We start from the raw sequence: 22,972 nt of genomic DNA, 5'->3' as shown, positions 1-22,972 counted from the left end.
TTGTTCAATTTGGTGTAGAGACAAGTACTACCATCAATGTATTACTGTGGTACTTAATTATGGGAATAACAGGCAGTGCATAAATTATTACTATGTTAATAACATTATACTAAATACAAAAAAAAAAAAAAAACATTTCTGTACATAATAATTTAATGATCTTTTTGTGTGTGTGTATATTTCAATATTCTGATCTTAACCAACAGTGCATGTTCCCTGTATAGTATTTCTTACTTAAATCTTTTTGGCCCTCGCAATCTTTCAATAAGGTGCAAAATAAAAATGATTTATACCGTTTCCCCAGTTGTTATACAGTCCATTCATATCACTTATCTCTAAGCGTCATGTTTTGTCTTCATGCCCACGGAATGCCTCATTTGTTCTTATCTGCCTGTGCTTGTCAGCTCAGCATCAAATCATTACTCGCTATGTTATCAAGAGCACCGGTGCCATAACATGACTGCACTTCACCTATTCCAGACACTTAGCTGAAAATACAAGCGCTGCCAGCTTAATTTTCCATCAGAGTGAATCTGAGCGAATGCAACGCGACCAATGCAAAACAAAAGAGACGGCCAGACAGGAGGTAGACGTTCAATTCCTATAAGCCTTATATTTTTAGTATAATAATGAAAAGTCTCCAACCGTTGAATGCTTAAACCACCATCTAAAGAAAATTCGGTTACACTTATTTTAAAGTGTCTGTGTTACAGTGTACACTGTAAAATAAAGTGTTACCAAAAATTCTATAGCTTTTACCTAAAGATGGGTTCTTGAAAAGTCCTTTGTTTGCATTCACACAATGTGTCTTTTCAGTGGCCTTCCAGCTCATCTATAATTGCATCAGTCTACTAACATGCCACTAATATCTGAAGTTCATGCAGTTTAATGATGGCTTTCTTATGGCAACGACTTAAAAAAGCCAGATGTGAATGGATACAATGAAATCTCAGTTTGTTCTGTCTGAGTGAGCTGCGAGGCCAGAGCTGTGGTGTTTTACTGTCTGTTTAATAGGTAACTTATAATTTGAAGCAAGATGTAGGTGGCTTAACTGCCATTTTTATTGCTGTGATACCGTGTGAGTGTATTGGTTGCACTGATGCATTCCCTGTTATTGAATATAAGAGTAAAATAACATTGATTTTAAGAATGACTATTAAGTCTAGTACCAAACAAACAAAATGGCTGCAATTTTCAGCGGAGAGTAAATCTTTGTTCCTCTTCTTGCGAGTGTTTTCGCACTGCCGACACAGAACTTCAAGCTCCAATATAACAAGACATTCTGTAAACAATGTGCCGGAGAGAGATAGGTTGGATGGTCCAATTTGAATTGAAATCACAAAAATATTGCAAACCATAACAATGTACCCCACACGTCTTGTTATTGTAGATAATATTTTGGAAAAATTGAGAGGATACTTACAATGTGTTCAAAATGTCCAACACAGAAGAAAATAACATCATATTATTGTAATCACATGGTGTTGTGATAAACCTTTTTTCTTTTTTTTTCTTTTTTCTTTTTTCTTTTTTTTTACATGGGCTTGTTCGGTTGGTAAAATTATAAAAATAGTTTGATTAAATTTAAACTTAATGAAAAAAAAAGTTAATTAGTATTTAGATTTTAGAAATATATTTAACTAGATAATGACTTTTTAAAATGATTTTAAATTTCATTATTTTGAAATCGAAACCCATTTGTTTGAAAAATGAACATTGCAAAAATTGTAATTTAAGGGACATTCGGACCATTTCATCAGAGCCATATAGTGCAACTGCGCCTCCAGTGACCCGAGTTAGATATCGATCCCACTCCCCTCTCTGTTTGGTCTCTACACTATCCTATAAAGGTATAAAAAAGGCCAAAAATATAAATAACTTAAAAATAAAAAAAGACAATCAAACTGGAACAGGATGCACAGAATATTTGTGTGAATACATTTTTGCTTCTCCATAATGGATAATATGATTTTTCTGAAGAAAATTGTAGAGAAAGTAACTGTCGGACTGTTACCATGAAACACTCCCTGAGAAGTTGCACTAAATGCATTCTCTTTAACAAAGACACTACAGCCATCAATTCAGCGTTTTCATCTACATATTTTTTAATGACAATGTTGACCATCTTACTGTTGTTTCCATCATCTCTTGACGTGATCAAGGTAAAACTTTTTAAAACATCTCAAATTACTTTACATTCCAATTGACCTCTGTACTTCTGTTTTTGAATGGAAGAACACCTCCTTTGTGAAAGGTCTTCAAGAAACGATTGGTGTCTTGTTGAAATGAACCTGAACTTTTATTTGAGGCTGAATAGTTGTTCAGACATTCAGACTAGCCACTGTCTAGCCTATTTAAAAAATATCCGTAAAGCAAACAAGGGAAATGTAGGACAGACAAGCCTGGTTGTGATTCCAGCGGCATAATTTCGCTCTAGTTCTGGAACTGTGGTATCTGAGCAAAAACCTCACAGTGCTGCCTTTGGCAAGAGCACAGGAATCTGGGTAAACACAATGGCCTGTTTTTGTCACATTGTCTCTATAGTTCACCGACATCCTAAATCTGGCCACTGATCAGTGAATCTGAAACTGCTTAATAGAATCCTCCCATAATCCATATTCCTTCTCTTTTTATTTCTGTTAACCAAATTCTTAGAAGTGTATTCATGTTGGTTTCTTATGCTTAAAAACATGTTTTATATAATTTCAACAAAATTGTTGGACCAAAATCATCAATAGAAAAATATATCACCGTCCTTTCCCAGTTGATTAATCACAGTGCATTAACACAATTGTTTTTTTGGAACTGAAACCTTATGTTTACATATGCAAAATGATGCACTCTAATATAACCTAATATAATTAAATATTCACTAATTTGCACATTTCCAGAACATAAACACTGGATTAAGCCAGGTTCAAAAATCTTTTTTTCTTTCTTCATTTAGTTGACATATTAGAGATACAGTTTTTTATAGGGAGACGTTTGGATAACTTTTATAAATCCATAAATCGGAAAATAATGTTAACATTCAGAAAAAAAAAAACCCCAACTCTTGCCTCTGACCCCTGCCTGTTTTGTTTTGTTTGTTTGTTTGGACTGTCTACTTGTGTTTTGACCCTTTGCCTGTTTATTGGATTTCGTCTTTGGATTACCCCTTAATAAAGCTGCATTTGGATTCTCAACCTTCGTGTCTCGGAGCAGTCGTAACAGTATGTTTTCTTTCAACTAAAAGACATGTTTTGGAAGCAAGTTAGCCCAGAATATAAAAACTGAACGGGGAGGGAAAAAAAAGGTTTGCCTGTAGCGTCTTGCCTTAATGCAGTAAAAAAATATTGTCTTTACAAATTGAATATATGTGACTATATCTTAATCTTTATTTAAAGCTACACTGTGTGATTTTTACCCCCATCTAGCGGTGAAATTGTATATGACTACCCAGTGAATATTAGTTTCTGTTCCTCTCAATTCCGAGGGCGTTTTAACTCCTACGGTGGCCGTATTATTCCAAGATTAACATGGCTTCCAGTTATCACTTCGTCCATGACAATAATAAACAATACGTCTAAAATTAGAGATGCACCGATTGATCGGCTGGTGACCGGAATTGGCTGATTTTCACGTGATCGGCCGTGACCGGCGACCGGCCGGTCAGTCTGACAAATGCCGATTTTATGCCGGTCAAATGCACTCGGGCGCCGCATGATCAACATCGCGCAACATCAGCATCACACGTGCACACGGAACACACATGTAAAAAACCTCATGAATTACGTCCGTTCAGACCGCAAGCGCGTATTTTTTTTCGCCGTGCATGTTAATCAATGAGTGCATTCATTCACAACGGGAGCAGGAGCAGCGCGTGAGCGTCAAGCAGGAGCGTCACGAGCAGTGAAGCGCGTGTTTCGGCGCCGAGTCTATTTGCTGCACTGCTCACGCTCAATTAAAGGGAAAGCACACTTTTGATGCACAAAATAGCCTAAATAGGGTTTCACAAAAAAAGTGCCCAAAATGCACAGAATTTGCGTGTTTTAACAAGAACTGGAATAGGCTACGTCAGAAAAGAAAAACGAAGACTAATATTTATAGAAAATGTACCCATTTAAACTTTTTATTATTCAGTTTGTACAAGTGATTGCAATAGGCCTGTGTGTGTGTGCTTTGAGAAATATCTTTATACTGCAAGGCTATATTTATTTTATTTTTTATTTATATATTATTTTATTGCCATTCCCTGTTTTCATACAGACGTTTAGTTTGCTAAATACATATATAAAAAAATTATTGGATATTGAATGTGAAAAGGAAATGGTTCTTCCATAACACTGCACTTTAGATGTGTGTGAATTACCCACACCTGGAGTAATTTATATAGTTCTATTGTATAGCGTTTATCTGTTCAAAACAATATGTATATGCAAATTGTAAAATGTTCTATTACAGAAAAGATATAAAATAAATATTTGTGTGTGCTGTAAAGTGGTTAGAAAAAATTAAATCGGAATCGGCTAAAATCGGTATCGGCAGGTCAAACTTAATGAAAAATCGGAAATCGGAATCGGCCCAGAAAATTGTAATCGGTGCATCTCTATCTAAAATGAATAAAACTACAGGACAGATGTCAGGAGGTAAACGTCACCCTTGGAATCGGCTATCCCAGCATAATCAGATTAGGCTAACGTTACAATGTGTACAAAGTAAAAGCAATTAAAAATAACTACAATTTACAGTGTCCTTTTTTTTATATAGCTTAAAAAATTGTGCCTTTAAAACTATTCATTACCTGTGATCCGTCGCAGCACAGATTTATGTTACAAGGTGTAACTGTCAAAGGACATGTTTTTTGTTGATATGTGTATTTATGTTTTTGTTATAAATTAATGTCAATTTGAGTTCATTCAATTTGAAACAATTGCGTTATTCAGAACCCCATATTTATAATGTAAGCCCTTTGAGGTCTTTAAAGTTAGGGGTTCTTTAAGATTTACGTAGAAAACGTGATGTCACATGACCCAGTTTAGTTTGGAACGGGTCTGCGTGAATATGGATGCAGAGAAGCGATGTAATCTGAGAAGGAATTGCCTGATCTGCATGGTTTGAGAGGCGCACACGGTAATTTGCATTTATTTCAGCATATTTATAGTGTTGTTTAATGTGATGTGCTATTCGTGATGTTCATTGTACTTGTTATATTTCTGTTGCAACATTCACATGTATTTCAACGGACATTGGCTCGAGAGACTTGTTAAGGACTAAGAAATGCATATTTTGATTATATGTTTTTTATTTCTTGTAGTTTTCACGGTGTCTACAGTGTTTACTGAAGAGAGAGATACAAAATAAACAACAAAGACATCTGTATGAAGCGTGGCCTTCATTTCATCAGACCAATGCAGCTATAGTGAAAACGTGACGCCATTACAGTCGACAGCTTAAAGAGTGGATCGGCATCGGCTGGATGAGAAGAGGAAATGAGATCGCGGGCGCATCGCGTATAGAAGAGACGTCGAATACGAAGAGAAAGCACGATCGCGGGACTATCGCGTGGAGAGAGAAGGCGTCAGAGACGAGGCTTGCCGCTATGCACGCAGTTATCACCGTCAGGGAAGTACCGCGACCCGACCAGTAGAGGGCGACATTTAATCGCGTAGACTACAGCTTCGCGAGTATCCTTTCTGCAGGCTTCAGAGAACGTTTTGTTTAATTCATCACTGTTACAAGCAGAAGAGTGCTGCTCTGCAATTAACTGCAGGTTAGACTGTGCTGTTTTTACATCTTTATGGACATCAAGAGAAGAAGATAAAAGTAAAGGAAAATTATTTGTATATATTGTTTGATTTTACAGCCTAATTGGTGTATGCCTTATAATTGATGTAGTGGTGAATAGTTACAAGGTTTTTGATCTGAGAGTAGTAGTTAAGTAACACTAAAGTACTTTGCTAAAAACCTTTGCAATGTCGGTTTGTGGAGAAAAATCACAATATGATGAATCAAGTGAACAAACTGAGTCCCTTCAGGCAGAGTTGACTAGCTTAACTGAACAGTTAAAATTTCAAACTGATGATGCTGAAAGGGAAAGATTAGAGTCACTCATAGCTGATATTCATGCTAAAATACTTCAAATAGCAAAACCTACTGCTTCCACTTCAAGAAGAGATGAACCCAGGAAATCTTCACGAGAGAGAAAATTAACTCCAAAAATGCAAGAGCTTAAGCAGCAAGAAGTTTCTCAGAAGGAGAGTAAATTCATCAAGTTGTATGAAAGCTGGAAAGAACAAGTAAGAACTACCCGTACTAAACTTAAGGATGAGTGCTCTGACCAAGACTTGGGTGACATGATGGACAGTGTTGAAGGGCTGGAAACTCAAGTGAAAAATGCATATGAACTTATACGATCTCAATCAGTACCTTCAACTGAGATTAGAAGAAAAATTGATTCCTGTACAGCAGTAACAACAGATTTGATGGGGCTGATGAAAGTACGCATGAGTGAAGTGGGGCAGGAGGAATTTGATGCTAGTGCAGAAGATGCAAGAATTCGTATGGTGCTTGACAAAGAGTATGCTAAGTCAATATTTTCAGCTACAAGCTCCAAGTCTACAATTCGTAGTCACCGTTCAAGCTGCTCATCAGAACAGCAAAGCATCTCCGCAAAAAGAGCAGAGTTTGCCGCACAGTTGGCTGCAAAGCAGGCAGAGATAAAGATGGAGGAGGCTATTGCTGCTCAAAGACAAGAACTTAAAAGATTGGAAAATGAGCGTGATCTTCAAGTAATAGCTGCAAAGCTCAAAGCATACTCTGAAGCTGACTCCGGTGAATCTAATAACAAAAGTAGAATAGCACGCAGTGAGGTAGTTAATTGTCCTCCAGTATCTTTTAAGGAAATTAAAGAGGAACAAATAACCCATTCTGATAGGGAAGCCTCAGTAGTACAAGCCATACATGACACAATGGTTCTCAGCAGACTTCCAGCACCTGAGCCCTCAGTTTTCTCAGGGGACCCACTTAAGTTCTTAGAGTGGAGAACAAGTTTCAAGGCATTGATAGAACAGCGATGCACAAATTCAGCTGATAAGTTGTTCTATCTACAAAAATATGTCAGTGGTGAGGCACGATCTGTATTGGAAGGAAGCTTCTATAGAAAGGACGATAAAGCCTATGATCAAGCATGGGAAGCTTTGAATTCTCGGTACGGCCATTCATTTGTAATTCAGCGAGCTTTTAGAGAAAAACTGAATAACTGGCCAAAGATTGGTTCAAGAGAATCAGTTAAACTGAGAGAGTTAAGTGACTTTCTGACTGCCTGCAGCAGTGCCATGCCACACATCAAAGGGCTTCAGGTGTTAAATGACTGTGAAGAGAACCGAAAAATGCTACAAAAACTCCCTGATTGGGTGACGTCTCGTTGGAATCGCCATGTTACAATGCAGTTGAGACAAACAGAGGAATACCCTAATTTCAAGGAGTTTGCTGAATTTCTGGCACAAGAAGCAGAAATAGCCTGCAACCCTGTAACATCCTTTCACGCCTTGAAGCTTTCTGAAGAACGTCCATCTAGAGAAGTTAAGCGCTCAAAGGCTAATGCATTCATCACAAATGTGAAAGCATCAGACAAACCAAGTACAGTGCCGAAAACATACAGTGTTGAGAGAAGCAACTCAGTGGTTCCAAACAGACCCAATAAAGTAAGCGCAGCGCCTTTATGTTCATACCTAGTCACATGCAGGTGTTGTGGGGAAAGTCACTCCATACACAAATGCCAAACGTTTGCCAGTAAGTCTGTGGAGGACAAGAGAAAGTTCATATTTGACAATAACCTGTGCTTTGGCTGTCTTAAGAAAGGGCACAATTCAAAGGATTGCAAGAGTAAAGCTACTTGTAGTATATGCAAGAAACATCATCCAACACCACTTCATGAAGACCGTCCGTCTTCTGCAGCACTTTCTCATGTTATGCAAACAGAAGAAAACACATCTTCCCTTTGCTGTTGTGTAGACAGTAGTAACGGTGGGAGCACATCAATGATAGTGCCTGTATGGATTTCTTCAATTGACAATCCTGAAAGAGAGACCTTAGTTTATGCCCTACAAGATACCCAGAGTAGCAACACCTTTGTAGACCAAGAAGTGTGTGAGAGGATGGGGGTAGTTTCAGAGCCTGTCAAGTTAAAGCTTACTACAATGATGGGAAAGGATTCTGTCGTTCAAAGTGAAAGAGTTAGTGGACTCAGAGTTAGAGGGTTTTCCTCTCATGGCTTAATTAATTTGCCACCGTCCTATACCAGAGATTTTATCCCACTTGAACGTTCCCACATTCCTACCTCTGAAACCGCAAGAAGGTGGATACATCTGAATAAAATAGCACAGGAAATACCAGAGCTGTTGGATTGTAAGGTTGGACTTCTGATTGGTTACGACTGCTCAAGAGCTTTAGCACCTCGACAAGTCATCACAGGTGGTGATAATGAGCCGTATGCCATCAGGACTGACCTGGGTTGGAGTATTGTTGGTAGTTCACCACAGGTTGTAAAATCGAGAGAAGTCACTGGTCTGTGTCATCGTGTATCTGTTAAGGAACTTCCAGTACTGACTCCTGTTGCTGTCATCAGAGCCCTTGAATCAGACTTTAAAGATACAAACCCAAAGGAAAAGAGCATATCGCAAGACGATATACAGTTCATGCAATTACTGAACGAAAAAATTCATCAGAATACAGAGGGACACCTGGAGATGCCACTTCCCTTCAAGACACGCCCACAATTACCAGAAAATAAGCGGCTGGCTCTTGTGCGGCTGAAACGTTTGAAAGGAAAATTTGAGAAAAACCCCAAATTCAAGAGTGATTATGTTAAGTTTATGGAAAGTGTCTTCAATGATGGTGATGCGGAGAGAGCTGAACATCAACCCAAGGCAGGAAACGTCTGGTATATTCCTCACCAAGGGGTGTACCACCCTAGAAAGCCAGAGAAAATTAGAGTTGTGTTCGACTGCTCTGCCAAGTATGATGGCACCGCTTTAAATGATCACTTGCTAACTGGACCTGATCTCACTAATGGGCTTACAGGGGTACTCTGCAGGTTTCGCAAACATCCAGTCACAGTTATTTGTGATGTAGAAAGGATGTTTCACAGATTCCATGTGAGCCAGGAAGACAGAGATTACTTGCGGTTCCTGTGGTGGGAAAATGGCGATACAAATTTAGAGCCAAAGGAGTATCGCATGAAAGTCCATCTTTTCGGGGCAGCATCCTCACCTGGCTGCGCAAATTATGGAATGAAGTACCTTGCATGTCAAAATGAAAGAGTATCCTGCAGCAGCCAGTTTCATCAAAAAGAATTTCTATGTTGATGATGGGCTCATCCCAGATAGCAGACGGATGTGGGCCACTTCAGGCAATGATGCGGCACTGCTGGCCTACTTATGGCCCGGACCAAATGTGTCTGAGCCTGAAGTGGCCCACATGTAAAATGGCAAATATGGCCCAAATATGTTAAATCACATGTGGGCCTTTTTAGGCAAAGATGCGGCACTCATGGGAATGTGTAATCTGAATGTGAGCCTAAAGTGGCCCATATGATAAACAATGAATATGGCCCAAATATCACAAACCAAATGTGGGCCACCTATGGCAAAACCGTGGCACAATCGACAATGACTAATCTGGATGTAAACCAAAAATGGCCCACATATGTTTCAGCAAATGTGGCCCAGTTTTCTTAAAACATATCTGGGCCAGTTTTGGCAAAGATATGGCACAGTGGCACTGTCTCATCTGGATGTGAGCCAAAAGTGGCCCACATATAATGCTGCAAATGTGGCCCAGTTATCTTAAAACACATTTGGGCCAGTTTTGGCAAATATATGGCTCAGTGGCACTGTCTCATCTGGATGTGAGCCAAAAGTGGCCCACATATGATGCTTCAAATGTGGCCCAGTTATCTTAAACCATATCTGGGCCAGTTTTGGCAAAGATATGGCTCAGTGGCACTGTCTCATCTGGATGTGAGCCAAAAGTGGCCCACATATGCTGCTGCAAATGTGGCCCAGTTATTTTAAAACACATCTGGGCCAGTTTTGGCAAAGATATGGCTCAATGGCACTGTCTCATCTGGATGTGAGCCAAAAGTGGCCCACATATGATGCTGAAAATGTGGCCCAGTTATCTTAAAACATATCTGGGCCAGTTTTGGCAAAGATATGGCTCAGTGAGCACTGGCTCATCTGGGTGTGAGCCAAAAGTGGCCCACATTTGATGCTCCAAATGTGGCCCAGTTATCTTAAAACACATCTGGGCCAGTTTGGGCAAAGATATGGTTCAGTGAGCACTGGCTCATCTGGGTGTGAGCCAAAAGTGGCCCACATTTGATGCTCCAAATGTGGCCCAGTTATCTTAAAACACATCTGGGCCAGTTTTGGCAATGATATGGCTCAGTGAGCACTGGCTCATTTGGGTGTGAGCCAAAAGTGGCCTACATATGTTTCAGCAAATGTGGCCCAGTTATCTTAAAACACATCTGGGCCAGTTTTGGCAAAGATATGGCTCAGTGGCACTGTCTCATCTGGATGTGAGCCAAAAGTGGCCCACATATAATGCTGCAAATGTGGCCCAGTTATCTTAAAACACATCTGAGCCAGTTTTGGCAAAGATATGGCTCAGTGAGCACTGGCTCATCTGGGTGTGAGCCAAAAGTGGCCCACATATAGTGCTGCAAATGTGGCCCAGTTATCTTAAAACACATCTGGGCCAGTTTGGGCAAAGATATGGCTCAGTGAGCACTTGCTCATCTGGGTGTGAGCCAAAAGTGGCCCACATATAATGCTGCAAATGTGGCCCAGTTATCTTAAAACATATCTGGGCCAGTTTTGGCAAAGATATGGCTCAGTGAACACTGGCTCATCTGGGTGTGAGCCAAAAGTGGCCCACATTTGATCCTCCAAATGTGGCCCAGTTATCTTAAAACACATCTGGGCCAGTTTGGGCAAAGATATGGCTCAGTGAGCACTGGCTCATCTGGGTGTGAGCCAAAAGTGGCCCACATATAATGCTGCAAATGTGGCCCAGTTATCTTAAAACACATCTGGGCCAGTTTTGGCAATGATATGGCTCAGTGAGCACTTGCTCATCTGGGTGTGAGCCAAAAGTGGCCTACATTTGATCCTCCAAATGTGGCCCAGTTATCTTAAAACACATCTGGGCCAGTTTGGGCAATGATATGGTTTAGTGAACACTGGCTCATCTGGGTGTGAGCCAAAAGTGGCCCACATTTGATCCTCCAAATGTGGCCCAGTTATCTTAAAACACATCTGGGCCAGTTTGGGCAAAGATATGGCTCAGTGAGCACTGGCTCATCTGGGTGTGAGCCAAAAGTGGCCCACATATAATGCTGCAAATGTGGCCCAGTTATCTTAAAACATATGTGGGCCGGTTTTGGCAATGATATGGCTCAGTGAACACTGGCTCATCTGGGTGTGAGCCAAAAGTGGCCCACATTTGATCCTCCAAATGTGGCCCAGTTATCTTAAAACACATCTGGGCCAGTTTGGGCAAAGATATGGCTCAGTGAGCACTGGCTCATCTGGGTGTGAGCCAAAAGTGGCCCACATATAATGCTGCAAATGTGGCCCAGTGATCTTAAAACACATCTGGGCCAGTTTGGGCAAAGATATGGCTCAGCGAGCACTGGCTCATCTGGGTGTGAGCCAAAAGTGGCCCAGATATAATACTGCAAATGTGGCCCAGTGATCTTAAAACACATCTGGGCCAGTTTTGGCGAAGATATGGCTCAGTGAGCACTTGCTCATCTGGGTGTGAGCCAAAAGTGGCCCACATATGATGATCTAAATGTGGCCCAGTTATCTTAAAACACATCTGGGCCAGTTTTGGCAAAGATATGGCTTAGTGAGCACTGGCTCATCTGGGTGTGAGCCAAAAGTGGCCCACATATGATGATCCAAATGTGGCCCAGTTATCTTAAAACATATCTGGGCCAGTTTGGGCAAAGATATGGCTCAGTGAGCACTGGCTCATCTGGATTTGAGCCAAAAGTGGCCCACATATGATGCTCCAAATGTGGCCCAGTTATCTTAAAACACATCTGGGCCAGTTTTGGCAAAGATATGGCTTAGTGAGCACTGGCTCATCTGGGTGTGAGCCAAAAGTGGCCCACATATGATGATCCAAATGTGGCCCAGTTATCTTAAAACATATCTGGGCCAGTTTGGGCAAAGATATGGCTCAGTGAGCACTGGCTCATCTGGATTTGAGCCAAAAGTGGCCCACATATGATGCTCCAAATGTGGCCCAGTTATCTTAAAACATATCTGGGCCAGTTTGGGCTAAGATATGGTTCAGTAGCACTGGCTCATATGGATGTGAGCCAAAAGTGGCCCATATGATAAATAATGAATGTGGCCCATATATCACAAGCCAAATGTGGGCCACCTATGGCAAAAACGTGGCACAATCGACAATGACTGATCTGGATGTAAACCAAAAATGGCCCACATATGTTTCAGCAAATGTGGCCCAGTTTTCTTAAAACATATCTGGGCCAGATTTGGCAAAGATATGGCTCTGTGAGCACTAGCTCATCTGGGTGTGAGCCAAAAGTGGCCCACATATAATGCTGCAAATGTGACCCATTTATCTTAAAACATATCTGGTTCAGTTTTGGCAAAGATATGGCTCAGTGAGCACTATCTCATCTGGATGTGAGGCAAAAGTGGCCCACATATGACATGGCAAATATTGCCCAAATAATTAATTACATTTTGGGCCACGTTTGGGAAATATATACGGCATATCAACGTGGCAAATATTCTTTGTGTTTCCCAAAAATTAAAACCTACTTGGTAAGTCCAGTTCTGGATTGGATGCAACACTTCTGAAAATGGCTAATTTAGCTTAAAAGGGACAAAGTTTGAAACTGTAATGGCCTGAACATTTTTTTTTTTAATTTAACAACATTTAACAATACTTTTTTGGTATGGATGGAGCAGACACTTATGCCCCGTCCACACTACTGCATTTTCGTTTAAAAACGGAGAATTAAAACGAATACGATCTCCGTCCACACCAGCGTTTTAGCTGCGTATTTTAGAATTGGTCTCCGTCCACATTAAAACGACTGAAAACGCGGATCACGTGACCATTCACCAACACTGGGCATGCGCGTGCCGGTGTAAACACAACTTCATTGATAAAATGATCCCACCATACCAAGCGTTCTTCCCGGGTTAACCCAAAACCGACGCTCCATGTACGGTCGATGCCGCCGCTGCACAAGGGAATTGTCACAGATCGCTCGAATAATAGCTTGCCTCCGGCGCATGTAGGCAGTTATATCATTGTAAAATGCAGGATTTACTTGGACAACAGCTGCTAGCAAAGATATACGCCATGACTGACGACACCCAATCATAGAGCCGAGCATGAGCATCTACTACGTCATCGTTTCTAAAGTCCTCCGTTTTGACCCGTCCACACTAAAACACACTCCGGAGATTCAAAACGAAAAACGGGTCGGCAGCGTTTCTAAACTTCTCCGTTTTGGGTCTCCGTTTTTGCCGTTTTAGTGTGGACGGGAGGTGCAAACGGAGCAAAAGGTCTCCGTTTTTAAACGAAAACGCAGTAGTGTGGACGGGGCCTTAGGCTGGATGTGAGGCTACATGTACTTACATCTATGACATATATGCTATTGCTAACATATGTATTGTAGGTAGAGTGTCTAGAAAAGTTCAAGTGTCTAGGTTCAAAGTTATGAAGACTTTTTATGGTTTTGGGATGTGCAAGAAGATACTTTAGTTGCTGTTTGTGCAAAGCTTGGGGCACAATGATTTTGCCAAGTACATGCTCCTGTATCAATATATTTTGTTGTAACATACATGTAACATGTAACATTTTGTAGCAATAACATTCCTGTCCATAAAAATTGTCCTAACCCTAACCCTAAACCTACAATCAGAGGGTAATGATAATAACATTGATCTAAAAGCATGGTTGTAAGCCTAAACTTGACATAACTGCAAACTTCAAATCTAATTGGTCGAATGCTGTTCCAGGATCAACAAAGATGTTGAGCCAGGAACATGTTGTAGCCTACTCGGTGTAACCTTGCTTATCTTGCTAGCAGTGTCATCTAACTTCTAGAGCAGACCTGGACAAACTTCCACTGGGGCCTCAAGATGACTTAAAATTATGACAAAACTATTATTTGGCTATTTTTATAACAAATGTACAGGATTTGTTGTGGAGAATATAAGGGGACATTGAGGTTGTGATTCACTGTTCCTAGGTGTGTCAAAGTGACCCCACAAAGGGTAATATTTTAAACTCCCTTAAAATACTTAAATATGTAAAATATTTTATATATATCTTAATCTTCATTTAATTGTATTTCATTTATATATATATATATATATATATATATATATATATATATATATATATATATATATAATATATATATATCTTCATTTAATTGTATTTCATCACTTATAGTGTCAATTAGTATTATAATTTTTTATATATATATATATATATATATATATATATATATATATATATATATATATATATATATATATATATATATAATATTTTATTCTAAATAAACCTTACATTTTTCTTACATTTCTGGCTAAATATAAATTTACATTTATACAACTGTCATCTTTAGGCTATAAACAATCTTTATTAAATATTAAAAAATGATAATACTAATTGACACTATAAGTGATGAAATACAATTAAATGAAGATGACAAATCAGCAGAACCTGCTATGAGAAAATATTATTTTGATATTTTTTCTTGAATACTTTTTCAAAGCCCTGTATTCATGACAAAATGTTCCCACTTTTTTGCTGATTAGAGATCTATTATGTTTAAATATAATATTTACTGCATTTGCAGTTGTCTGTGAAGAAAAAAAATCTAACGGACGATTTTCCAGTTCACGGCCCTTTAAATTTAAACGATGCCGGAAAGCGCGAAAAAGGCGCTCAAAACCAAAACGTCAGAGGATTGTCAGGAGGACGGATACCGGTACTGCAAAAAGTCAAGGTAAGACATAATAGATAAATGTTTCTTTTTGTTAGCGATTGCTTCGTTATATCAAGTTGGAGTCTGCATGTTGTGTTATATAGAGTCGATGGAATCATTTCTATTCGAAGTTACATTATTTTGGCAGTTCAACTCTAAGCTAGATTGGTTGTCACGAATGCGAAATGAACAAGTATCGATTGCTCGGCGCGCCATTAACGTTACATTTAGATTTGCTTATGTTGCTCCCTATCACTCTCCCAACCTTTAGTCAGTTCTGCACGGTTAAAGTATTATCTCGTGTCTTATTTTGGCACAACAATGACAAGATAAATATATATTATAGTGTAATTTGACATTCATGTTTATATACATTGGACATAATACTGCACTAGTTGTATTACTTTGTGACAGCAATGTTTCATTAACCCTAGGAATAATGCACAAATTAAAAAAAAACTACATGCTTTTTCTTACAATAAAAGCTTTTATGAGATGATTACAAAGTAACAATAATAGATGTTTTGGGTTCAGGTAGACTATTTAAAAGTTGGTTCAGGTATTAGGCTATTCCTCTATGTATTTCACATTTTTATTATACCCTAGTAGACTAATTATAAAATTAACGTTAGGTGGCTGCTTTATGTTTTTTTTTTTTTTTTTTTTTGTCATTTACTGTTTTGAGTCAGGATGTTTTCACCTTAATAACATGTGTCAATGTGATTTGCTACAGAAAACTGCTGGTGGGAATAAAATAGCCTACAGTTTAAAACACATCTAGTGCATTTGCTGCCAAAAAGCCCCTTTTTTTGTTTCATCTGACCATAGAATACGGTCCCTTTTGAAGTTCCAGTCATGTCTGACAACTGAATATGCTGGAGTTTAATTTTAGCGGAGCGAGGAGGATTTTTCTTGAAACCCTCCCAAACAACATGTGGGATGTAGGGGTTGTTTAATTTTTTTTTTTTTAGGCTTTCTGACCCCAAGACTCAACTAATCTCTGCAATTCTCCATCTGTGATCCTTGAAGAGTCTTTGGCCACTCAAACTCTCCTCCTCACCGTCCATTAAGACAATATAGACACACGTCCTCTTCCAGGCAGATTCGTAACATCATTAGTTGATTATAACTTCTTAATTATTGCCCTGATGGTAAAAATGGGGATTTTCAATTCTTTAGCTATTTTCTTAGAGGCACTTCTAGTCACCCTGGTGTGCTAAAAAAGATCAATATTAATGGGAATATACTTCTGAGATATTTTACTCGTAAACAAAATCTAGAGGTGCCAATAATTGTGGCCAATGTGTTTTGGAGATAAACATTTATTTCATAATGTGATTTCCATTTTTTGACGCAGTCCGATCTTCCTAGCAGGCATCAAACTTGTTCCTTTTGGACATCTGGAAGCAAAGAGTGTCCTTGGCCATGGCCAAAATGTTCTTTACATTGGCGCTGGCTAACTATGCATTAACTATGCGCTAGGGCTGCACGATTTGGGGAAAATGTCATATTGCGATAATTGAGGTCAATATTGCGATTACGATTGCGATATGCGATATAATAAACAAATGGTTTCATGAGTCAACTTGTTTGGTTCTCAAGGAAAATAAATGCACACACAGATTAGTGATAATCAGCCTAAAGAAAAAAGTTCTTTAGTCAAGAGCAGTGAGTGTTTTTCTCTGTTCCCTTTGTTCTTTGATTAACTTTAGCGACAGATTTTTTTTTTTATTATTGCATTTTAACAAGAACAAAACATAATTTACATACAAGAGTACATATAACCATACATGTCAGGGGTAAAGAAAAATAATAATAAAAAATAAAAAAATAGAAAAATAAAAAAATAAAAAAGAATAACTTTAGCGACATTAGTGGCTACTGTACTGTCCCTTTAAGACCAGCCGCTGTCAGAGACGCGGATCTCACACGCGCCTCATTCTTTCACGAGTCATCACAACTCTTCATGTTCATCATAAGACTACTCTTATGTTATGAAGACACTCGACAAAAAGACATTTTTGCATAATTGTGTGTGTTATTGTTCGTTCAAGCTCGAAAGAGAACTGTATTCTGTCATGCTGTTTTGTGCCATAGGTTTTGTGCGCACGCACGATATTAGCGCGAGTCTTTCTGTCTGTCACAGTCAGGACATTCACAGGCAGCGCGTTCATTTTGGCATACATGTGTGTTGAACGTTCTACCGCGAAAGAGAACTTGATACTGGCGCGCGTCTATCTGTGTGTCAGGAGGACATTCACAGGCAGCTCGTTCTTTTATGTCTTATCGCGCATGAATGGTTTAAAAGCATTTGCATTAATAAGTGCGTTAACAGCGCTAATTTGTTTATTTAATATAAAATCGCAGCATTTTGCGTCATATAATCGCGTAGGCTTGACATCGCGATTGCGATTGCGATACGATTAATCGTGCAGCACTACTATGCGCTAATGCTTGTGTTACCTAATTGGTCCTAAGATTTTAAAAGTTGTGTAGTCCATCCTTGCATTTACAATGTTATATTTTTTTAGGAACTGTCAGAAACAACAGACTGACAGCTGCGGCCACCGATCAAGAGATCGAATCATTTATTAAAAAATGGCTTCATCTTGCAAGTGACCGAGACGGAGGGAGAAGAGAAAGAAAAACGGAGGAGGGTCCAAGACACCAGTAAGTCAGTTACATTGTGTTTTTGCTATTGTGTATAATACCATGGTCTGTCTGAATACTTTATTCTGATTGGCTGCAAGGTGTAGCCATTTGTAACACTTTACAAGTTAACATTAGTTAACTACTTTAGTTAACATGTGGCATGAACAATTCTTGTTCTATTTATTAGGGGTGGAACGGTACATGTATTCGTATTGAACCGAAATGGTACGGGCGTCATGGTTCGGTGCATGAATATACACGGAAAATACACGGTATTAAAAAAAAAAAAACTTGCGTGCAAATTAATTAATGTAATGCGGAACTACTGTTAGATACGCGGGTTCTTTAGGGACACCTAATCTGTAGCTCCGCCTTAGCTCTGAAGCTCTGTGTCTATAATGAACAGGCTGCGATGTCAAGATTGCAATGCTGGAATATGTTGTGTGCGTGCGTGTGTGAGAGAGAGATCGAGGTGTGGGCGCGATCGAACAGTGGAAACATAAAAACATACTCCATCATTTTGTTCATACAGGACATCATTCAAACTGCAAAGTGTTTACTTATATTTGTGTACACTCGCAATAAAACACAACATTGTGCTTTTGTCAAACTGTAAACTCTTGTCAAACTGTAACCTACAACTGTCACCCAACCAAAATCTCTCTCTCTCTCTCTCTCTCTCTCTCTCTCTCTCTCTCTCTCTCTCTCACACGCACACACACACTGTTTAAAAGCAAAAAATATTTATCCAACCCCATTTAAAAACAGTCTGTGGGTGCCATCTTTTGGACATTCATCATATTGCATTGGTTTTCATTTCTTGTCCTAAAAATAAACAGAGCAGTAATCTGTTTATTTTTAAGTTACACATTCTACATTGATTAAAAAAAGAAAATCAAATGTGTTTTTAATGGTAGTATTATTTTATACAGAAATAAATTATGTATAATTAACATGAGAATAAAGTTAGTGTTCATTAAAATTTTAAGGAAAACAAATATATTGATCTGAAATGTAGCAAATTTATTTTAAATTCATTCAGGTACAATTACAAAACACATCTCAAGTTCTTTTTGTCTTTTTATTAATTTAATTAATAAACTAATTATATAAAACTATTGTCAATGCACTACAAATAAACTGGTTCTATGCCTTTACTTTATTAATAAAACATTTTTAAAAAAATACAAGGCTTAAAGGAGAACTCCGGTAAATTTTAACATTGAGCTAATTTTTTTGTAAATTTGGAGTGCTGTCAGTACAGAGAACAACGACAAAAATCGGTGTTGCCTTCACCGTGTTATCCTCTTTAAAATTTGCACCCTGTTGACTTCAATGGGGCAAGTATTAAACCTGCTTTTAGCCTCTTAACATCCTTGATGTGTCATTACAAGTGCACAGAAAATGTGAGTGATTCCTTCAGAGTGAACGCGGTGAATCTGACTGCAGTAGATGAGAAAGATATGAATAAAAGTGATGTTAATTCAGCCAGCGCACATACCTGTATTTACATCCTGTTTTCGGTCGAAGTCCACAGTAGTCGATTGTCGAGTTCACACGCGTGATCATAGGTAACTAATAGGGCTGTCACTTTTGTGAAAAAATCCTGTTCGATTTTTGAGACATATGTGTTCATTGAATCGATTGTAAAATCGATTTTCCATGTCTAAAGACATTTCCATTTTAAACGCCAAATATGGGCAAATCCACGGACAACTAACAGGCATTAGGACGAACGTAAAGAGGGCGCTTGAGACGCACACAAGTCAGCAATATTCCTGTTGATTTATTGGCGTGAAGTTTCGTGCACAATGACAAACAGGAGTGCTACATTCTCGAAAAGCAATAAGCACAGTGGACTGCCATAACATCAATGAAAAACATTACTGTCTTCAACATGGCTGTGTTTACGGTTAGAAAAGTCAAACAAATGTTGCCTACGTGGCGATTGTTGACCGTAGCCTGAATCTGTATCTGTATGCATGAGACTGTCTGAATACCGGCAGAATTCACATTTTTGTAGTAAAAATAGAAACATTATGCAGAAGTATAATGTGTGTTTGTCAGAGTTGCTGTGTGACGCGCGTTCGCTGCGGGCGTATCGTGACGAGCTGGACGCGTTCCGAGAAAAGACCGTTAAAATCGATTCCCTATTCGTTTTCGAAACTTGTGTTGGTTGGTCCGATCGATTGTGCAATCGATTTTCGAACGTAAAGTGACAGCCCTAGTAACTAAGCAACAGTGGAGAATAAATTCACTCTGAATAAAATCACTCACATGGCTGGTGCACTTGTAATGACACATCAAGGATGTTAAGAGGCTAAAAGCAGGTTTAAAACTTGCCCCATTGAAGTCAACAGGGTGCAAATTTTAAAGAGGATAACACGGTGTAGGCAACACCGATTTTTGTCGTTGTTCTCTGTACTGACAGCACTCCAAATTTACAAAAAAATGAGCTCAATGTTAAAATTGACCGGAGTTCTCCTTTAAGACACTTATTTTCCTTTGGTGGTACAGCCTACAGACATGCACAAGAAAAAAAAATTGCTCTCTACATTTTTGTTTTGCTTTTCCCTCCATTGTACAGAACTCGTACCGAACCGTGATGTCCGAACCGAGGTATGAACCGAACCATGACTTCTGTGTACCGTTCCACCCCTAGTATTTATTAATCGTAATTAATGCTAATTGTGATGCTTACTAATGCATTACTAAAATCAAAAGTTGTATTTGTTAACATTAGTTAATGCACTGTGAACTAACATGATCAAACAATGATTGACTGTAACTTTAAGAAAGCTTAATACATAATGTAGCCTAGTTAATGTTAGTTAATACTAGTTAATACATTAACTAATGTTAACAAATAAGACCTTACAGTGTTACCAAACCGTTTAATGCACTGGTAGTTCCAGTCCATTTATTCACCATTCAATATTAATGTGCTGCTTTGATTAAAGCACAGAGACAGACGTTTTTAAAGTTTTTAAAACTTGCAGCTTCACTATTAGTAAATAGACGGTGTATAGATGCAGGTAATTCCTGAACGCATCTCTCACTACAGTGCCTGCTTTTTTTGTTTTGTATTTATTTATTTTATTTTTTAATTATATTTTGTTTAGGGCTTTTTTATTTAATTTGGCTTCTAAGTAGTTGTGTGTGTGTTTGTTTTGTACTTCAACACTATTGTATTATCAGCGTTCTGTTACTGATTCAACAGTTTTTTTTTTTTTTCATTTGTGTATCCAATAAAGGCTTGCAAGATTGCCATGATGCAGATGGGCCCAGTCAAGGAGGTCAAATTCTATAATTTTGGATGGATCAATTTGCTAAATTTTTGTAGTGTGTTAACTTGTGTTGTCTGTTTTTTTTTTGTTTTTTTTTTTGGATGACCAAGGCTACTGGAAACATGTTTTGTTTTTATTTAGTTTTTACTATGCTTTCTATGCATATATTGTGTTTATTTATTGTTGGTGTTTTTTTTGTTTAGATTGCTTTCCAGTTTTGAAAATGTGGGTTGGGTTGTTCTTTGGCAATATTAATAAATGATGCAAATGTTTTCAGAAATGTGTTTGAATCATCTGTTGTAACTTATCTTAACATAAAGAGGGACCATTTTTACATTTCTCTTTTCTGTATGTTGGATATTGTTGATGCAGAGTTCACTTAGTGTCAGTGATATTCAGTCACTGAGTTTCCCAAAGTTTTAATGGCACAGCATGCACACACAAAAACACACATTTAAGGCTTATTTAGTTAATTCTTGGCTAATATGTGGCTGAACAAATGGCCTGCTTGTGGCCCAGATCTGTTAAACAGGAGTGGACCACCCAAGTGCTATCATTTCAGGTATACATACAAGGTGTCGAATCTGGGCCCGAATTAAAATGAACTGTGGCTCAGATTTGTGCCAGTTCTGCTTCATTTGTTTTGTTTATGGCTGACATGTGGCATTGCTATGGCTTAATTGTGGCCCAAATCTGGCAAACAGGAGCGGACCGCCCAAGTGCCATCATTTTCATCTGGCCCACATACCGCGTGGAATGATGGTACATGGGTGGTCCGCTCTTGTTTGCCAGATTTGGGCCACAATTAAGCCATAGCAATGCCACATGTCAGCCATAAACAAAACAAATGAAGCAGAACTGGCCCATATCTGGCCCAGACACCAAAGTTGCTGTGGCCCAGATCCGGCCCACACTTGACACTTTCATCTGGCCCACATACCGCGTGGAATGATGGCACTTGGGCGGTCCGCTCCTGTTTGCCAGATGTGGGCCACAATTAAGCCAAAGCAATGCCGCATGTCAGCCGTAAACAAAACAAATGAAGCAGAACTGGCCCATATCTGGCCCAGACACCAAAGTTGCTGTGGCCCAGATCCGGCCCACACTTGACACTTTCATCTGGCCCACATACCGCGTGGAATGATGGCACTTGGGCGGTCCGCTCCTGTTTGCCAGATGTGGGCCACAATTAAGCCATAGCAATGCCGCATGTCAGCCGTAAACAAAACAAATGAAGCAGAACTGGCCCATATCTGGCCCAGATACCAAAGTTGCTGTGGCCCAGATCCGGCCCACACTTGACACTTTCATCTGGCCCACATACCGCGTGGAATGATGGCACTTGGGCGGTCCGCTCCTGTTTGCCAGATGTGGGCCACAATTAAGCCATAGCAATGCCGCATGTCAGCCGTAAACAAAACAAATGAAGCAGAACTGGCCCATATCTGGCCCAGACACCAAAGTTGCTGTGGCCCAGATCCGGCCCACACTTGACACTTTCATCTGGCCCACATACCGCGTGGAATGATGGCACTTGGGCGGTCCGCTCCTGTTTGCCAGATGTGGGCCACAATTAAGCCATAGCAATGCCGCATGTCAGCCATAAACAAAACAAATGAAGCAGAACTGGCCCATATCTGGCCCAGACACCAAAGTTGCTGTGGCCCAGATCCGGCCCACACTTGACACTTTCATCTGGCCCACATACCGCGTGGAATGATGGCACTTGGGCGGTCCGCTCCTGTTTGCCAGATGTGGGCCACAATTAAGCCATAGCAATGCCGCATGTCAGCCGTAAACAAAACAAATGAAGCAGAACTGGCCCATATCTGGCCCAGACACCAAAGTTGCTGTGGCCCAGATCTGGCCCACACTTGACACTTTCATCTGGCCCACATACCGCGTGGAATGATGGCACTTGGGCGGTCCGCTCCTGTTTGCCGGATCTGGGCCACAGCAACTTTGGTGTCTGGGCCAGATGTGGGCCAATTTG

General features: G+C 39.4%; 1 protein-coding gene across 4 annotated transcripts in view; it reads right to left on the bottom strand.

Moving 5' to 3' along the window:
- Positions 1-22,972, bottom strand: part of ptprua (protein tyrosine phosphatase receptor type Ua) — a 582,203-nt gene that overhangs the window by 319,139 nt on the left and 240,092 nt on the right. The gene's annotated exons all lie outside the window — the stretch shown is intronic.

This window comes from Squalius cephalus, assembly GCF_949319135.1.
Source record: "Squalius cephalus genome assembly, chromosome: 8".
In the NCBI taxonomy this organism is placed as follows: Eukaryota; Metazoa; Chordata; class Actinopteri; order Cypriniformes; family Leuciscidae; genus Squalius; species Squalius cephalus.
Note: the sequence above shows the minus strand (reverse complement) of the source record. Positions and strands in the feature narration are given on the sequence as shown.